Source organism: Aotus nancymaae, unplaced genomic scaffold, assembly GCF_030222135.1.
Source record: "Aotus nancymaae isolate 86718 unplaced genomic scaffold, 86718_ANA_hifiasm-v0.15.2.pri h1tg000003l, whole genome shotgun sequence".
Classification (NCBI taxonomy): Eukaryota; Metazoa; Chordata; class Mammalia; order Primates; family Aotidae; genus Aotus; species Aotus nancymaae.
Window position 1 is genome coordinate 71,416,729 of NW_026988414.1, and position 16,781 is coordinate 71,433,509.

General features: G+C 42.4%; 1 pseudogene; it reads right to left on the bottom strand.

Moving 5' to 3' along the window:
• Positions 1-11,363: 11,363 nt before the first annotated feature.
• Positions 11,364-12,291, bottom strand: LOC105718870 (nucleophosmin-like; annotated as a pseudogene).
• Between the last annotated feature and the right edge of the window lie 4,490 nt (positions 12,292-16,781).

Sequence of the window (16,781 nt, forward strand, 5' to 3'; positions counted from 1 at the left end):
GTCTCTGAGCCTCAGTTTCTTCATCTGTGAAATGGAGAAACAACACTACATGGTGTCTAAAATTCTATGATAACAATTCCAGATGAAGCTTTGTCTAGTCCATGAAAGCAAGGAGTCTGGGGTTTCAGTATTATTGATCAAGATTGGAATTAGTTGGTTGTGTTCAAGTCCAACTATGAAGATTAAAAAAAAAAAAAGAGGAAGCTGGTGACAGACATGTCAAAAGAAAATATGTGTGATAGACAGAAAGTAAGGAGGTACAAGAGATATTGTTGATGTCTCACATAGCCACCCTTTACTGAGCTGGTGCCCCATCTCTGAGCTGCTGCAGGTGTTGGCTGGTAGTTGCACATGCCTGTACCCTTCCCTGGAGGCTGGAGGTGTGGGAGGTTACAAGTCCTCCCTCACTCTACTCTGGAGGCATGGTGGCCAATAGCTGATAAATAGGGGGTCTGTCAGCCCAGCCCTCTTGCCTCTGTGGCCAGGATGACCTTGATGGTGCACTTTGTGCTCCAGGGCTCCCCAGGGGATCAAGCTGAGGCTGGATTTCCCCTGACATCCTCACTGAGCTCCTTCCCCTACTCCTCTCACTCCCCTATGTGTTTCTCCTGAGAGCACTCCCTCAAAACATCACTTGCCTAAGAATCTCCATCTCTGACTCTAACTCACCTCCATCTCTGACTTTGCTTCTAGGGACCTGACCCATAATGAAGGGAAGAAGAAAATGAGCCAAGCCAGTAACCCATTTGTGTTATGAGCACCCTCCTGGGCTCACGTGTCCTGAGCCTGGCACGGACCAGGTAATGATGGAGAGTACAGGGTTGCAGGACACAAGAGAGCCATGCACACAGAACTCTGTGGTCAGGGTGGGAATTTCATGCCTCCATTCATTCAGCAGCCATTCACTGAGAATAAGTACCGTGATATATCTGGGCCTGTAAGCAGCTTTGCTCAGTCAATTCGGTTGATGCTATAACTTGACCGCGCTGGGCCTTGCAGCTGCTGAGGCCTCAGGAGCAGGCTGAGAAAGAGAGGGGACAGGCATTGTAGCAGGGCTTGGACAGCATACATTTTTCTCAGGGGATATCTGAATACAAGACTAGGGAATTTGAAAAGAAGGAATGATGACATTCATCTGGAAGAGCAGAGACTTCCTGAAGGAGATAGCATTTCTTCTGGGCCTCATGGATGTGCCTGACTTAAAAATGTGGAGCCAGGTTGGGGAGAGCATTCTAAGTGGAAAAAGAGTCTCATCTAAATGAACGTGCTCTTCTCTCCAACATTTTCCTGTTGTCTTTTCAACAGCCTCAAGGCAGGACTGTGATCTTCCCCCACCTTTCTAATGGTGGGCCTTAGAGCCTTAGGACCTTGCCCAGGGAGGGCCCCACCCTATACACTGGGGGAGGGACACTGACATCATGAAGCTTCCATAAGAAGTCAGGGGGTTGGGAGGCCAAGGCGGGCAGATCACCTGAGGTCGGGAGTCTGAGACAAGCCTGACCAACATGGAAAAACCCCATCTCTACTAAAAATACAAAATTAGCAGGGCGTGGTGGTGTATGCCTGTAATCCCAGCTACTCAGAAGGCTGAGGCAAGAGAATCACTTGAACCTGGGAGGCAGAGGTCGCGGTGAGCCGAGATCATGCCATTGCACTCCAGCATGGGTGATAAGAGTGAAACTCTGTCTCAAAAAACACAAAAACAACTCAGGGGGACTAGGGTCAGAGAGCTTCCAGATAGCTTGACAAGTGGGGGTTCCTGGACGGTGTCCCAGGGAGGGCATGGAAGCTCCGTGCCCCCTTCCCCATACCTAACCCTACACATCTCCTCCTTTGTAATATCCTTTATAACAAATCAGCAAATGTGAGTGTTGCCCTGAGTTCCATGAGCTGCTCCAGCAAATTAATTGAACCTCAAGAGGGGATCATGGAAACGCCAACTTGAAGCTGTGTGATCAGAAGTTCCAGAGACCTGGACTTGTGACTGGGATCTGGGGGTATGGGGGGCAGTCTTGGGCACTGAGCCCCCAGCCTGTGGGATCTGACACAGTCTCCAGGTGGATAGCATCAGAATTGAATTGGAGGACACCCAGCCAGGGTCCACTGCTTGGTGTGTGAGGGGGAAACTTTTGGTCACAGAAGCCTTCTGTGTGGGTGATTGTTGCTGTGGTGGTGTGACAGCAGAGAAAGACACGGTGTGAAGAGAGTGTTCCCTACACAGATACCAAAGTAAAATTTCAACTTTAGATATGATTCACAGGTTTGAGACTCCATATGGGAATCGAAACTAAGATCCCCTGGGACTTGGAGCCCCAGGATCTGTTTTCCTCTTGGCAGAAGCTGTAAGTCCCCTGTGAGCTCTCTCAAGCACTTCCCTAGATGCACACTCTCTCCTATCACCCCGTGTGATGGCATAGATGACAGTAGGGGACTCACTGGGGAGGGCTCCAGATCTCAGGCCTCATGGGGAAACCAGGGTGAAGCTAAGCGACAGGGAGAGACTGTGAAAGCTCCCGGAAGATAAGCCCCACTCCTGAGCAAGGGCAGGAGAGAAAACCATGGGCCTGAAAGTCAGGGAGTTCTCAGGGGAGACAGAGAGCTAAGATGAGACGGCAGCTGGTGGGAGGCATGAGCAGATGGTGTGCCTCGCTGCCAGAGACAGCACCACGATCGAGACAAAGACGTGTCCTGGAGAGAGGAGGATGCCTCGCTGGCCCTTCTGCAGGAGTCCTTGGCCGAGCTGGGAAGACAGCCTTCTGGCAGGAAGTGGGATAAAAAAAAAGGGATACTGGCTCTCTCTCGTTTTCATTCTTGGTAGAGTCAGGAAGCAAAGAGAGGGATGGAGAGTGTCAAGAATCGTAATTGCTTTGTGTCAAGGTCAAGAAGGGTGCCTGTTGCACCAGAACCCCTCAGGTTGTCTTGCAGGAGAGGTGGGAGTGAAGGGAATGAACCATCAGGGCCAACCGGAGCTGGGAAGGCGAGAGGACTGGAGGGAGATTAAGGCCAGTGGGCTGAATGGTTAGGAGGCTTATGTCAGCATATCTTTCAACATGTGGAGTTACGCCCTCGGGACTTAAGATGCTATTCTGATGACGATATTACAGAATTTTTATATAGCAGATCTTTTTCTTTATGATTTCTCTTCCTAAGTTTAGAAAACCACTCCCTTCAAGAGGTTTGATTCGTATTTGATTTTATGTTCCCCTAATTTGCTAAAATTTGTAAAATTAATTATCTAAAATCACTGGAATTGATTTTGGTGCACAGAGTGAGGTGAGAATCTCATTTTAAAAATAATCTGTAACTCTCTTATTGATTAAAAAAACGTGATTTATCATAATAGCAGTAATTAGGAAAATATGGAGACACTGCAAGAAGAAAAAAAGTCATGTTCTCACCACCCAGAAATAATTATTTTTACACATTACCTTTCCTTTTTTGTCTATAATTTTACACAATTGTGATCATATAATACATACAGGGTTATACAGGCTGATTTTTAAAATTGCATCTATATTGATAAATGTAATATATGTTTATTAGAGAAAGTTTAGAAAGTACATAAATTTATGAAGCAGAAAATGAAATTCAGTTGTATATATTTTCTTAAAGTAATAATACAATATAATTTTTGTAGTTATACTTTAATGTTTTTGAAATCATTGAGACCATACAGTATATTCTGAACTTTAAGCATTGTGAGTACATAACAGATTCTAGATGAAAAAAAAAACATGAAGCAGGGCATGGAAATCAATCAATCAATCTACCTACCTATAATCTATAACTGATCTATAACTGATCTATATCTGTATCTATGACATCTGTGGTTTATTAGCCTTTCCCAAAGAACATAATCAATACTCAGGTTGCTCAATGTGATTTTTTCATATGCTTTAGTAATATTTTCTTTCTCAAGGTGCATACATAGTGTTTCTCGTATTATTACCCTTTTTTAGTATTGCTGGTTTTATAATTAAAATTTTGGAGTTATTAAAATGTGCTTAGTTTCTTTTAAACTTTTAATCTGACAATAATTTCAAACTTATAAAAAATAAAAATAGAATAAGGGACACTCCTGTATCTTAATTTATTCATTGACAACATTTTAAACCCATTTGCTTTATCATGTTTTCTCTCTCTCCTTCTCTAATATTTTTTTGGGAAACATTTGAAGGTAAGTTATAGATCATGGTCATTTACCCCTAAATACTTTGATATTTCCAAAGAATAGAGATATTTTCTTACATAACCATGGTACAGTTATCAATTTCATACACTTACAACTTGCATTGATGTAATAATTTTATCTAATGCACTGTCCATATTCCAATTTTTTCAGTTGCACTGATAATGTCCTAACAGCATCTGTCTCCTTCAGCACAGAATCCAGTCTAGGGTCAAGTATTATGATTAGCTGTCATCATCCAGAACATTTTCACAGCCTTGTTTTGACTTTTATGACAATGACTTTTCTTTTGAGAATGCAGTCCCTCCCACCTACCTTTTTAAACTAGGATGTTACTCATTTATATAAATGTATCATTTTGTTTAAATCATGGCTATGCCTTCATGGCCAGAATACTGTATTGGAGATACAGTGTCCTTTTCAGGGTATCACATTTGGAAGCACATAATGTTCACTGATCCCTCATAGCTGTGCTTAATTTTGATCATCCTGTCAAGGTATTATCCTGTTTCTCCCACTATAGAATTAGTTTCCTTTTTTCTTCATTGCAGCTAATAAGTGGCCTGTGGGTAGACACTTTAAGACCATATAAATATGCTGCTTCTCATCAAAATTTCCTCTAGAATTAGTATTTACTGATGATCCTTGCCTGATCCAGTCTTTATGATGATGATCACAAAATGTTGGTTTTCTAACCCCAGCACTCCTTCCACATTAACCAGTGGGCTTCTGGCCTTCTTCAAGAGACCTCCCTTCTCCCTCATTTATGTGTTTATTGTTTGTTATTTATCATTTTCGGTATAGGCTAATTCTTTTTTTCCCCCCAAAACCACCTGTTTATAACACATTATTGTATTTAAGCATTTTGATGTTCAGGGTGTCCCAGAGATGGCCAGAGGGAGCCCTTTCAAGCTGGCTCATGTCCTTGTGACCTGCCTCCAGCATCCTTTGAGCACTTTGTTACTTTCTGGCAGAACGATCTGTTCTAGGCTCATCTGGTACGCATCCCCTCCTAGCCCTGGAGTCAGCCATTTCTCCAAGGAGCTAGGTGTCATGTGCTGGGTTTTAAGAGGTCTGCAAGACTTGTTACAAAATTATAGAGTCATTACCCTTTCCCTTAATTTCTTGCTTCCCAGGAGCAACCACATTCAACTCTTCAGCTGATTCCATTTTCCTCTGAATGATTAAATAACATGCTCTACTGCTACTTCTAGATTTTTCACAAGCATGCATATTTCCCATCTCCTTATGCTCTCAATTCAATTACATCACAAATTTGGTTGCATAATATTCAATATTTATAATATGATGATGAGGTAAGTATTATTCACAGGTGAATTTTTGAGTGTCCTATAATCAAGGCTACTTTTCCTTTCCTGAATAAGGTTTTATTTGCTCTGGAATGACCTGTCTTAATTTTTCTATTTGCTTAGTTTTTTTTGTACATTATTATCACCAACTCAAGCCCAAATTCTCAGTTGCTTCCAGAAATCTGCTCATGATATCTCAAGATGCATCAGCAATTTATTCAAGTTCATTTTCTTGAAGTACCTGCCTCTGTAGCCCTCTTACCTGCTCTAGTTTGGGCTGGCTGTGATATAGACATTATCTAGGGTTCTACCTCACCAACATCTGGGGAGTTCCTCTAGTTCCTTCTTAGATACTCCAGTCCCTGATTCCACCCCCTACCCCACCTTTTTTTTTTTGAGGCAGGGTCTCCCCCTGTCACCCAGACTGGAGTGCAGTGGCCCAATCTTGGCTAACTGCAACCTCCACCTCCTGGGCTCAAGTGATCCTCCTGCCTCAGCCTCCTAAGTAGATGGGACTACAGGCGCACGCCAACAGGCTCAGCTAATTTTTGTATTTTTTGTATAGATGGGGTTTCCCCATGTTGCCTAGGCTGATCTTGAACTCCTGAACTCAAGGAATCCACCTACATTGGCCTCCCAAAGTGCCAGGATTATAGGCGTGAGCCACTGCACTTGGCTCCCATCTCTTTCTACATGTAATCTTTTGTTTTGATAAATCACAATCTCTAGTAGTTTCCTAACTACTAATATTCTAAAATGAATATATGAGATGTACATTTTTTGAGACTCTGCATGTCTGAAAATTTATTATGCCCTCATCAATAATTGACAGTTTGTCTAGATTTAAAATTCTAGGCCAGTTAGAATTCTCCCTCAGAATTTTTTAAAAGAGTTAGTCCCTGTCTTCTAGCTTCTAATGCTGCAACCAAGAAGCCTAAAGCAATTCTGGTTCTTGACTATTTGCATGAAAACCGTTCCCTCTTACTGAAAGCCTCTCCTCTTTGTCTTTAGTTTCCGAAATTTTGTCATGATGTGATTTAGTCTGTTTTCATCCACTAGATATGCAGTGGGACCTTCTAATCCGGAAACACTTAGCCTCCAGTTCTGGAAAACTTTCTTGAATTATTTCTTTGATGATTTTTTTCCACTCTGTTTTCTTTCTCTTCTCTTTATGGAACTCCTATAATTCACATTCACCTAAATCGGGCCCTAATTTTCTTTTATTTTCTATTTTCATCCCTTTAGTTTTCTCCTCCTGCTTTGTGGAAGATTTTCTTATAATTTTCCAATGTTCCTTTTCAGTGTAAAATGTTTTTACTATTGTATTTTTAATTTACAAAAGCCCTTTTTTGTTCTTTGAATATTCTTTTCTTATGGTAACCTTTCTTGTTTTGTAGATGTATCATTTTTGGAGAAAGTATCTCTGAAGATTAATGGTGATATTTTATTTTTATATGTTTTCTTGTCCGCCAAATGTCTGTTTTCTTCATCTTGGCCTTCCACGTGTCTTTCCTGGCCTCTGACTTCCATGCTATATGCTTTCCTTAAATGTTCAGTGATCCTTGGCTGTCTCATGAGTAACTTTTCAGTCAACGTCACTGAGATATAATTTGTATTTTCATTCCATTGGTACAATTTACATATAACGAAGGTTCCAATTTTAAAGTTCAATACATTTTGACATGTATTGGCAGGTATGTGATATATATTGGCAGGCACGTGAAAAAACATGTGACCCTCATCACAATCAAGACAAGAAACACTCCCATTACCCTTGGTGACCCTTCACAGTTACTCTCCCTTCCCACTGCTCCACCTCCAGCCCCAGGAACCACTGATTTGCTTTGTGCCACTATACATTAGTTTAGCTTACTCTATAATTTCATAGAAATGTAGCATATCTAATGTTTTTGAAATTCATCAATCATGTGAATTTGTGGTTTACTTTCCTTTTTATTCTATTCTATTAATTAATTCTATTATATTAACACACCACAGTTTATTTATTCGTTTGTTGATGGACATTTGGCTTGCTTTCAGTTTGGAGCATAAAGCTGTTATGAACATTCATGTACAACTGATTATATGGAAAAATGTTTCCATTTCTCTTGGCTAATACCAAGTTGTGAAATTACTGTGTTTTATGGCAAGGGTATTCGTAACTTTACAAGAAACTGTCAAACTATTTTCCAGCGTGGTTGTACCAATTTTACACTCTCATCAGCAATGTGGGCATTCTAATTGCGCTGCATTTTCATCAACACTTGGTATTGTCAGTTTTTAAATTTTAGACATTCTAGAGGGTGTGTATTGTTACCTCATTATGGTTCTGATTTGCATTTCCTTGATAATTAATGATGATGTCTTTTCATGTACTGTCTACTCAAAGGAGTAGGGCACTTAGACATTCAGGTCAGTGGAAAAGCCTTGTCAACTGAGGGTTTCACCATATAGAGGTTCTCTTGGGTCATTTTGCAGAGAATCTTCTTATTAATTTCTTAGTTTTTCTTTTTCTCTTAGAGACTAGTTAGATTTCTGTAGAAGTTTCTCCCAGTTTCCTTGTGGAAGAGTATATAGTTTCTAGGATCCTGAAATCCAGGTGTGAGAAGAAAGCTGGATACATCAACTTCCAGTATGTCATCCTTGCCTTCAGTTGTATCTGGTATTTTTTAGCCTAAAGAACCTGTTTTGTACCCTCCAGAGAATAACCCTACGGTTTTCTACAGAGTGAAGTAGGGACTGCTCCCTAGCTGAGCTGAGTGGATGAGGGCATCTGGGTGATATGTGCTTCTTTAATAGGCTTTCACCCACTTTTCTCTTTTCAGATCAACTTTTACTCCTACTTCCCAAGGTGTCTGGTGCTGCCTATTTCTGAGCCTTTGGGCACTGGATAGTTAAATTGATTAGTTTCTCAGCTATTCGGGTTCCTTGATTAGGAAAATGGTTGCTATGTCACTATGTGCAGCTCCACTGTTGTAAATGGAAAGATAGAAGTGTTTAGTGATTCTCCCAGCATAGAATACCAACAACATAGAGGATGTGACCTCTGTTAGTAAGAACTGAACCAGAAGAGAATTGTGATTGTTCAAGAGCCATCAAATAGGGCAAGAAAAATGGCAAACAGAGTTCAGACATGGCAGAGCTTGAAGAAAACAGCAGAAAACCACCAAGAGAAGGATTTTGGGGTCTGGCTTTGCCCTCAGGCTCCCAAAGACCACTGAATACATGCAGTTCAACCGAATTTGGAATCTAATCTAAGACGACTTGCCAATCTTTTGATATCATTACTTCCACTTAAATCAGCAGATTTTTTTCAGAGTAGTTTTAGGTTTACAAAAAAAAATTGAAAGGAGAGTAGAGAGAGATCTCCTCACTCATACATATCCCATCATCCCCACCGCAATTTCTTGTATTACGAACATCTTGCATTAGTGTGATACATTTGTTACCGTTGATGAGCCAATAGTGATACATTATTATTAACTAAAGTCCATAGTTTACTTTAGAGTTCCTTCTTTATGTTGCACATTCTGTGGACTTTGACAAATGCGTAACAACCAAGTATCCATCATTGCCTATGATACAGAGTAGTTTCACTGCCTTAAAATTCCCTGAGTAGCACCTATTCATCCTTCTCTCCCTCCCTCTCCCCACTGTCCTGGCAACCACCGTCTCCATAGTTTCACCTTTTCCAGAATGTCATATAGATGGAATCATTCAGTGTGTGGCCATTTTAGCCTGGTTTCTTTCACTTAGTAATATGCATTTAACATTCCTGTGGGTCTTTTCAAGGCTTGATAGCTCATTTCATTTTAGTACTGAATAATACTCCATTGTCTGGATGTCCCACCGCTTATTTATCCATGCACCTACTCCAGGACATCTTAGTTGCTTCTGAGTTTTGAGAAAAGCCACGATAAACATTTGTGTACAGGTTTTTGTGGGGACATAAGCTTTCAACTCACTTAGGTAAAGAACAAAGAGTGTGATTGCTGGTTTATGTATAGTGTTATAAGAAGCTGCCAAACTGTCTTCTTCCTCCATTTGAGTTCTTGGTTTGGTTTATCTTGAAGTCTGCAGGAGCACATCTACAGGTAATTTTAAAAATAAGGAAACGTGAAGAAGGCGATGTTTTCCCTTCTTTCCATGGCTCCATGGCCTTTATCCATAGAAGCCACAGTGGCTACGCTTAACTATGTTGTGTCACAAAGCTTTCGTCTCAAATATTTGGAGATATTGCTGCTATGTTCTCTGGAATTTTGTGTTGCTGAGTCTGAGGTCAACCTAATTTTGTTCCTGTACATAACCAATTTTGTAGCATTCAAGACTGTTGTCACGATGTGCCCAGATGCTGATTCTCTGTGTTGACTTTTGAATGTACTAAAATTTTCCGATATGCAGACTCAGGACATTTTGTCACTTAGGGAAATCTTTTTAGTGAGGCTTCAATTATTGCTTATTTCAAATGTTCTGATTGTTGCCCTGAAAACATCTCATTTACTTAAGGCAGATTCCATATATATGCATGTAAAATAATATATTTATAAATATATGTTATATATTTATATATTAGGAATATATAAAATTATATATGAATATATGTATAATCTATATATATAATATATATATTTTATTATTTTTTTGAGACAGAGTCTCTGTCATCCAGGCTAGAGTGCAGTGGCATGATCTCGGCTCACTGCAGCCCCCACCTCCTGGGTTCAAGCAATTCTGCCTCAGCCTCCTATCTGGGATTACAGGTGCCCACCACCACACCAGGTTAATTTTTTTTTTTTTTTTTTTTTTTTTTTTTTGGTATTTTTAGTAGAGATGGGTTTTCACCATGTTGGCCAGGCTGGTCTCAAACTCTTGACCTCAACTGACCCAACTGCCTTGGCATCCCAAAGTGCTGGGATTACAGGCGTGAGCCACCACACCCAGCCAGATTCCTAATTTTTTTAATCCTCCCTGTGCATCTTTATCATTTTCATGACTTTCTTTTTCTTTTTTAAAAAGTTTCTCGGATTTTTTTTGTCCTTGACATCACTATTTGGGTTTCTGAGGGTCAGTTCTTCTTTTTTACTCTCTCCAATCTGAATTTGAACACAGGTCATTGCATTTCTTAAAAATTTTGGTGCTTCCTTTGCATATGACTTACTGCTCTAGCTTTATAGAGCAGAGATGGGATGTCTTCTCACATCCCTTAATTAAGGATGCTAAGTGATTTCTTAATTTTTTTCTGATTTCTTTTTTTATTAAAATACTGAGTTTTATTTCACATGTATATTTTTGTCTCCCTGCGATTTTCATGTCTGACCACTGCTACTACTGTGTCCTATCATAACATTCCATACATGCTTCAATCCAAGCAAAGGGTGGATTTCCATCTTTAAAAACTAAACAGGCATTTTCGACAACACATTCTTGGCAGTGGAACCTGCACAACATTTATCAAACATATTAGGGAAAGTTCTCACTCTGCATTATAAAAAGGACAGTCAGGGCTGGAGTGGTGGCTCATGCCTATAATCGTAGAACTTTGAGAGACCAAGGCAGGTGGATCATGAGGTCAGGTGTTCAAGACTAGCCTGGCCAACATAGTGAAACCCTGTCTCTACTGAAAATACAAAAAATTAGACAGGCATGGTGGTGGGCACCTGTTAATCCCAGCTACTTGGGATGCTGAGGCAGGAGAATCGCTTGATACTGGGAGGTGGAGGTTGTAGTGAGCCGAGATTGCACCACTGCACTCCAGCCCAGGCGACAGTGGGAGACTCTCTCAAAAAAAGAAAAAAAAGGACAGCCAGATATCAACTATTACAGAAATGAAGATGGAAACTTTTTAACTAATTGTTTAAACTATTTTATTAAAGAGACTTCCTCCACTACCAGAGATCTTGAATAGCTTCCTGGTCTGTCATGTGGAAACAATTCTTCACCTAATTGTAAACTTGGCTTCCACTCTGGGAAGAGAACCACCTTTTTCTATATATGTTTGCATGTTTGCTTTAACGTCTTCTACAGAACTAGGTCCTTTTGGTGTTTTAGGAGTTTTTTTCTTTTACCATTTTTTGAAGGATTCTTGTCCTTTCGATCTTAGTGTTGATGGTTTTGAGTCTTTTCCATTCTGATTTGATTTTGTGCATTTTTGGCTGAAGTATCTTGTATATATTTTTTCCCTGGTGCTTTTTCTTCAGTTTCTTCCTCATCAAAATAATCTTCTCCTCCTTCTTCTCCTCCTCCTCATCTTCTATCTCCTTTTCCTTCTTCTCCTCCCTATTCTCCCCTCCTTTTTCTTTCTTCCTTCTTCTTCCTTTCTTCCTTTTCCTTCTCCTTCCTTCTTCTCCCCCTTCTCCTCCTCCATCCGTCTCCTCCTCCTTCTTCTCCTCCCTCTTCTCCCTCTCCTCCTCCTTTTTTCTTTCTTCTTCTTCCTATTCCTTTCTTCCTTCTCCTTCCTTCTTCTCTTCTCCTTCTCCTTTCTTCTTTCTTCTTCTCCCACTGCTGCTGCTGCAGTAGCAGAAAGTTTTACTTTTGTGGAACCTGTTACCACCTCCAGGGGCAGACCGCTTTCCAGACATACTTAAGAGTTTCACATCCTCCTCCTCTTCATCTTCTGACTCTGCATCTTCCTCCACAGCTACTAAGTGCTGTCCACGATATGCATTGGCCCTGAACCACACTTCAACTGTAAGACCACTGGTGGTGGTACTTCAAAGCCCCCAATGGAAACCGTCGGCTGTACAGACATTTTCAACATTGCCAGTGATACTTTATTGGACTGCCTTCATAATTCATTGTCTCAGCTTCAACAATGTGCAATTCATCCTTCGTACCAGCCCCTACACTGACCATTCTTAGAGATAACTGGTGCTCATTTTCATCATGATCCACCTTAAAGTGATCATGTTTGTTGGCCTTTAGTTCACAACTAAAAAGATGGTTCTGGGGGCTCAGGGGTCTTGTGTCCATGTCCATTGGATCTTCTTTGGGATGGTGGCCTGCATTTAGATGGGACAGAAGGCAGTTGGAGATAGACGACTTCTACTCCAGAGAACAGCCGTTCAGGACAGAATCACACCAGAGATTTTTTTTCTGATTTCTATAGTGAAATTCTGCTAATCGTACGTTTTCATAAGTTCTACACGGGCCCTACTCTACAATCTATTTGGTTTTAGCTGACAGCAGGTGAACTTGGCACAGCTCAGCCCATGGCTAGCTGAGTCTCATAAGGTACAGCCTCTGGGTCCTCTATCACGGAGCATACCAACAATTTCAATCCCCAACATGCATCGTTACCAGGACTCCTCCTATCTCAGACTCTGCCTGCAGTGTTCTGTGGGAGCAGTGTGTTGCAAGAGGAAAGCTCCTTCACCAGCATCTTTCTTCCCCTTCCTCCTGTTCTGGTGTTTTCTAGAAATTGGAATGGCATGTGAAATGGAAATCCAGTGCCTGGCTCTCATGCCCACTCACCATACTTCTCCCATTGATAAATTGCCTAGACTAGAACACAAGATGATATTTTAAAGAATGTCTTTAATGATACATTTTATTTCTTTAGAATATATTTGTTGAGCACTTCCTTTATGTAGGGTCCTGTTGTAGGCAAAGAAAATAGAGCAGTGAGCAAGACAGACATGGCCCTGCCCTCAGGGAGCTTCCATCCTGGGGTAGAATGGGGATGACAGGAAACAGCTGACAACATAATTAATTATCGTAGTTACAGTTGTGATTAGGGGTTCAGAGAAAACATCCGGACCAAGGAGCGGTGGTGTTGTTGGTGGTTCTAGCATAGCTTTCCCTGAATAATTGGTGTTTGAGTTAAGCTCTAAAAGATCAGAATGAATAAACAAAAAGAGAAGGGAGTTGGGATGCTTCAGGCATAGGGAAGATCATATGCCAAGGCCCTGAGGCAGGAGGACTTGGGGGGTTTGAGGGAATTGTAGAAAGTCGATGTGTGTGGCGCTTAGAGGGAGGTAAAGTCGTGTTCACTGTTGCAACCCTGGTGCCTGGGTGGAGTAGGGGGCTCTATAAATGTTTTTGTCTGATGAATGGAAGATGGCAGTTGTAGCTAATCTGTAAGGAAGTTCCTGATGGTAGGTGTTGGGCTGCCCTCAGCTCTTTCTTGTCCTCACATTTTTACCAGTAATTAGAGTCAGAATGCGGAAGCCATGCCCAGTCAGCCAGGAGATGAGGACGTGGGTCAGAGTCAAAGAAGGGCCAAAAGAAGGACAAGCAGCATGTGGCTGAGGCTAAAAGGAAAACCACATGGATTTGAAGGAGCTTGGAAAGGCTTGAGATGGGATGGCTTTAGAGGTAGCTCTTGAGGAATGGAGCAGGAGGAATCTTAAGCAGCAAGGGAAGAGGCCAGGAGAAGAAGAACAGAACAAGGTGAACGAAAGCCCCAAGAAAGAGATGGTGGGGGTGTGGTGGTCCCTCTGGGCTGCAGGACCAGATTATGCATTGTGGGGAGATTGGATGCTGAGATGGACAAGGTAGTTTCTCAGCTGCAGTCAGTCAGGAAGAATATGTCCCCAGAACAGATGTGCCCCCTCTTTAGAGCCCATCAGGATAAAGCCTGAGTCAGCCTTACTCTGTCCACCTGCTTTTCACATTCAAGCACTGAGTGAAAAGTACCTGCATATGTCTTTGGGAGGTGAAGAAAAATGGCCAAAGCTGGGAAGCCCCAAATGTTCAAATGCAGACTTCACCTCCCATTGCTTCCGAGTGAACTTGAGAATTTGCCCTATATCATCACTCAGATCCCATCAGCTTTGAGACCTAGTAAAAACTCTTCCCCCCAAGTCCTAGAGAACCAGAACCAAGGAAAAGAGGACTGTCTCCAGCCCCGACTGCAAGGCATTAGTTTTGATAAACATCCGTGTAGCTGGCACCAGGGCCATTCATTCAACAAACATTTTCTGTGTGCCTTCTCCATGCCATGCACCCAGGCTGGCATCAGGTGGTGCAGCTATCATCTTTGTGCTGAGAAATGTCATGAACAACATCATTTAGGACAAGCGACATCCAAGGGAGCAGCCTCTGAGGAAGTGTCTTGGTTTCTCTGGGCACCCTGAAGTCTTGGCCATTCATTGACTCTTAGAGGGAAGGAATGGCTGGGAATTGGGGAAGTGAGGCTTCCTCAGAGACTAAGCAGCCACGAGGCTGCAGCTCCCCTGGAATAGGCAGACTTGCACAAACTCAAATGAATTAGAAGTGTAAATTGAGCAGTTCGACTTGGCTTGCACAGTACAATAAAGATCTGCAAACACTCAGCTCCGTATTCAACCTGAGGCAGGGTGATTAATTCATTATTCACTTCCCAGCCTGGAAGCAAAAGCGTGTATACCCAGGGGCCAGCATGGATGAGTAGAGTCATAAATCACGCCATTTACAAGTCTAGCAATGAGAAAATCCACTGGCTGGAGCGGGGATGCTCTGCAGGCAGCAACAGCAGCCTGAGGACCGGCCAGTCAAGGCGGGCCTGTCTCCTCTCCGGAGACACACCAGTTGGCCAGGCATTTCACCTTCCAGCCAAGACGGCCAGCCTCTAGGCCACCCGGATTGGCGTTTCCTGGCCAGACCACAAGGAAACAAACTCCACTCCACCCAGGAGGAATGCTCCTGTGACCTGAAACGGCCTCTTTCAAATGTAGACAAAGTACTAGGAATAGCATTAGGATTTCTCCAAAAGGCTGCTGTGGTCCAATTGGGATAAACCACTATCCGCCCCTCTCCTTGGGCTGTTCTGGGTTTCAAGTCCTTCTGCCGCAGCCAGAGGGCCAGCCTGGTATCTGCTCAGCATCCTCCAATCCAGCTCCCTGGATATCATTGGCTGCCAACCCTGAGCCAGGACCTGTGCCCTCCAATCTCTGCTGCATTCAGGACAGGATGCTTTGGGGGATCTGAATTTCACTGAGAGTTGAAAGGGGCTTTTTTAGCCCCTATTTGAATACAAGGTAGTTCTTCAAATATTTGATAATTCTTTCTCTTCCAAGTAAAACACCCTTAGTGTCTTCAATTATTCCTCACATTTCAAGACTTCTACACCCGCTTCAATGGCCAGGAAGTCCTTCCATTTTGATATTGACTATTTCCCACTTTGCATTTCCTCTGAATTCTCCAAAATCTCAGAAAGGGACCCAGTACTTCCTGTGTGTTCTTGTCATGAGAGAACAATAACATTAAGACTTATTATGTGCCAGGCACTTCATACTCTTTATCTCACTAAACTTTCATGATGAGCTGGTGAAGTAGTTTTTAACTCCGGTTTACAGAGGAGGACACTGAGGCTGAAAGAGGTAAAATGGCTGACCAGGATTGAACCTTTGGTGAGTCTGACTCCAGAGATTGTATTCTAAACCTTATAATATGTTGGCTCCTTCATCTAGAGTCTGACACCCTGACATCTGATTCAGGGCCTGCCACACCTAGGAACCTTTTTTGCTGGAGCCAGGCTGAGCTTTGAGAGACTGGCCAAAGCTCTTTTCCTTCTTTTTAAAAAACTTTTATTTGGCTGGGTGTGGTGGCTTATGCCTGTAATCCCAGCACTTTGGGAGGCCAAGGTGGGAGGATCACCTGAGATCAGGAGTTCGAGACCAGCCTGGCCATCTCTACTAAAGTACAAAAATTAGCTGGGCATGGTAGTGTGTGCCTGTAGTTCCGGCTACCCGGGTGGCTGAGGCAGGAGAATTGCTTGAGCCGGGGAGGCAAAAGGTTGCAGTGAGCCAAGATCATGCCACTGCACTCCAGCCTGGGTGACAAAGCAAGACTCTGTCTCTAAAACAAAAAAAGTTATTTCGAGACAGGAACTTGCTCTGTCACCCAGGCTGGAGTGCAGTGGCATGATCTTGGCTCACTGTATCCTCAACCTGCTGAGCTCAAGTGATCCTCCCATCTCAGCCTCCCAAAAAGTTGGGACCACAGGCACGTGCCACTGTCTGGCTAATTTATTGTTATATTTTGTAGATGGGGTCTCCCTCTATTGTCCAGCCTAAGCTGTTCAATTGCTATCCAATTCAGCATCAAAAAATAATAAACTCAGGTAAAATAAATCAATAACAGCATTACTCACACTGCTTTTCACCCTGTCTGAGCAACCCTTCGAATAAAGAGAGAAATCTTTATTTTTCCCATCCTTCTTGCCAGAACAGGCATATGGCCCATGATGCAGTCTCTTTACAACTTCTTTTTTTTTTTTTGAGACGGAGTTTCGCTCTTGTTACCCAGGCTGGAGTGCAATGGCACGATCTCGGCTCACCGCAACCTCCGCCTCCTGGGTTCAGGCA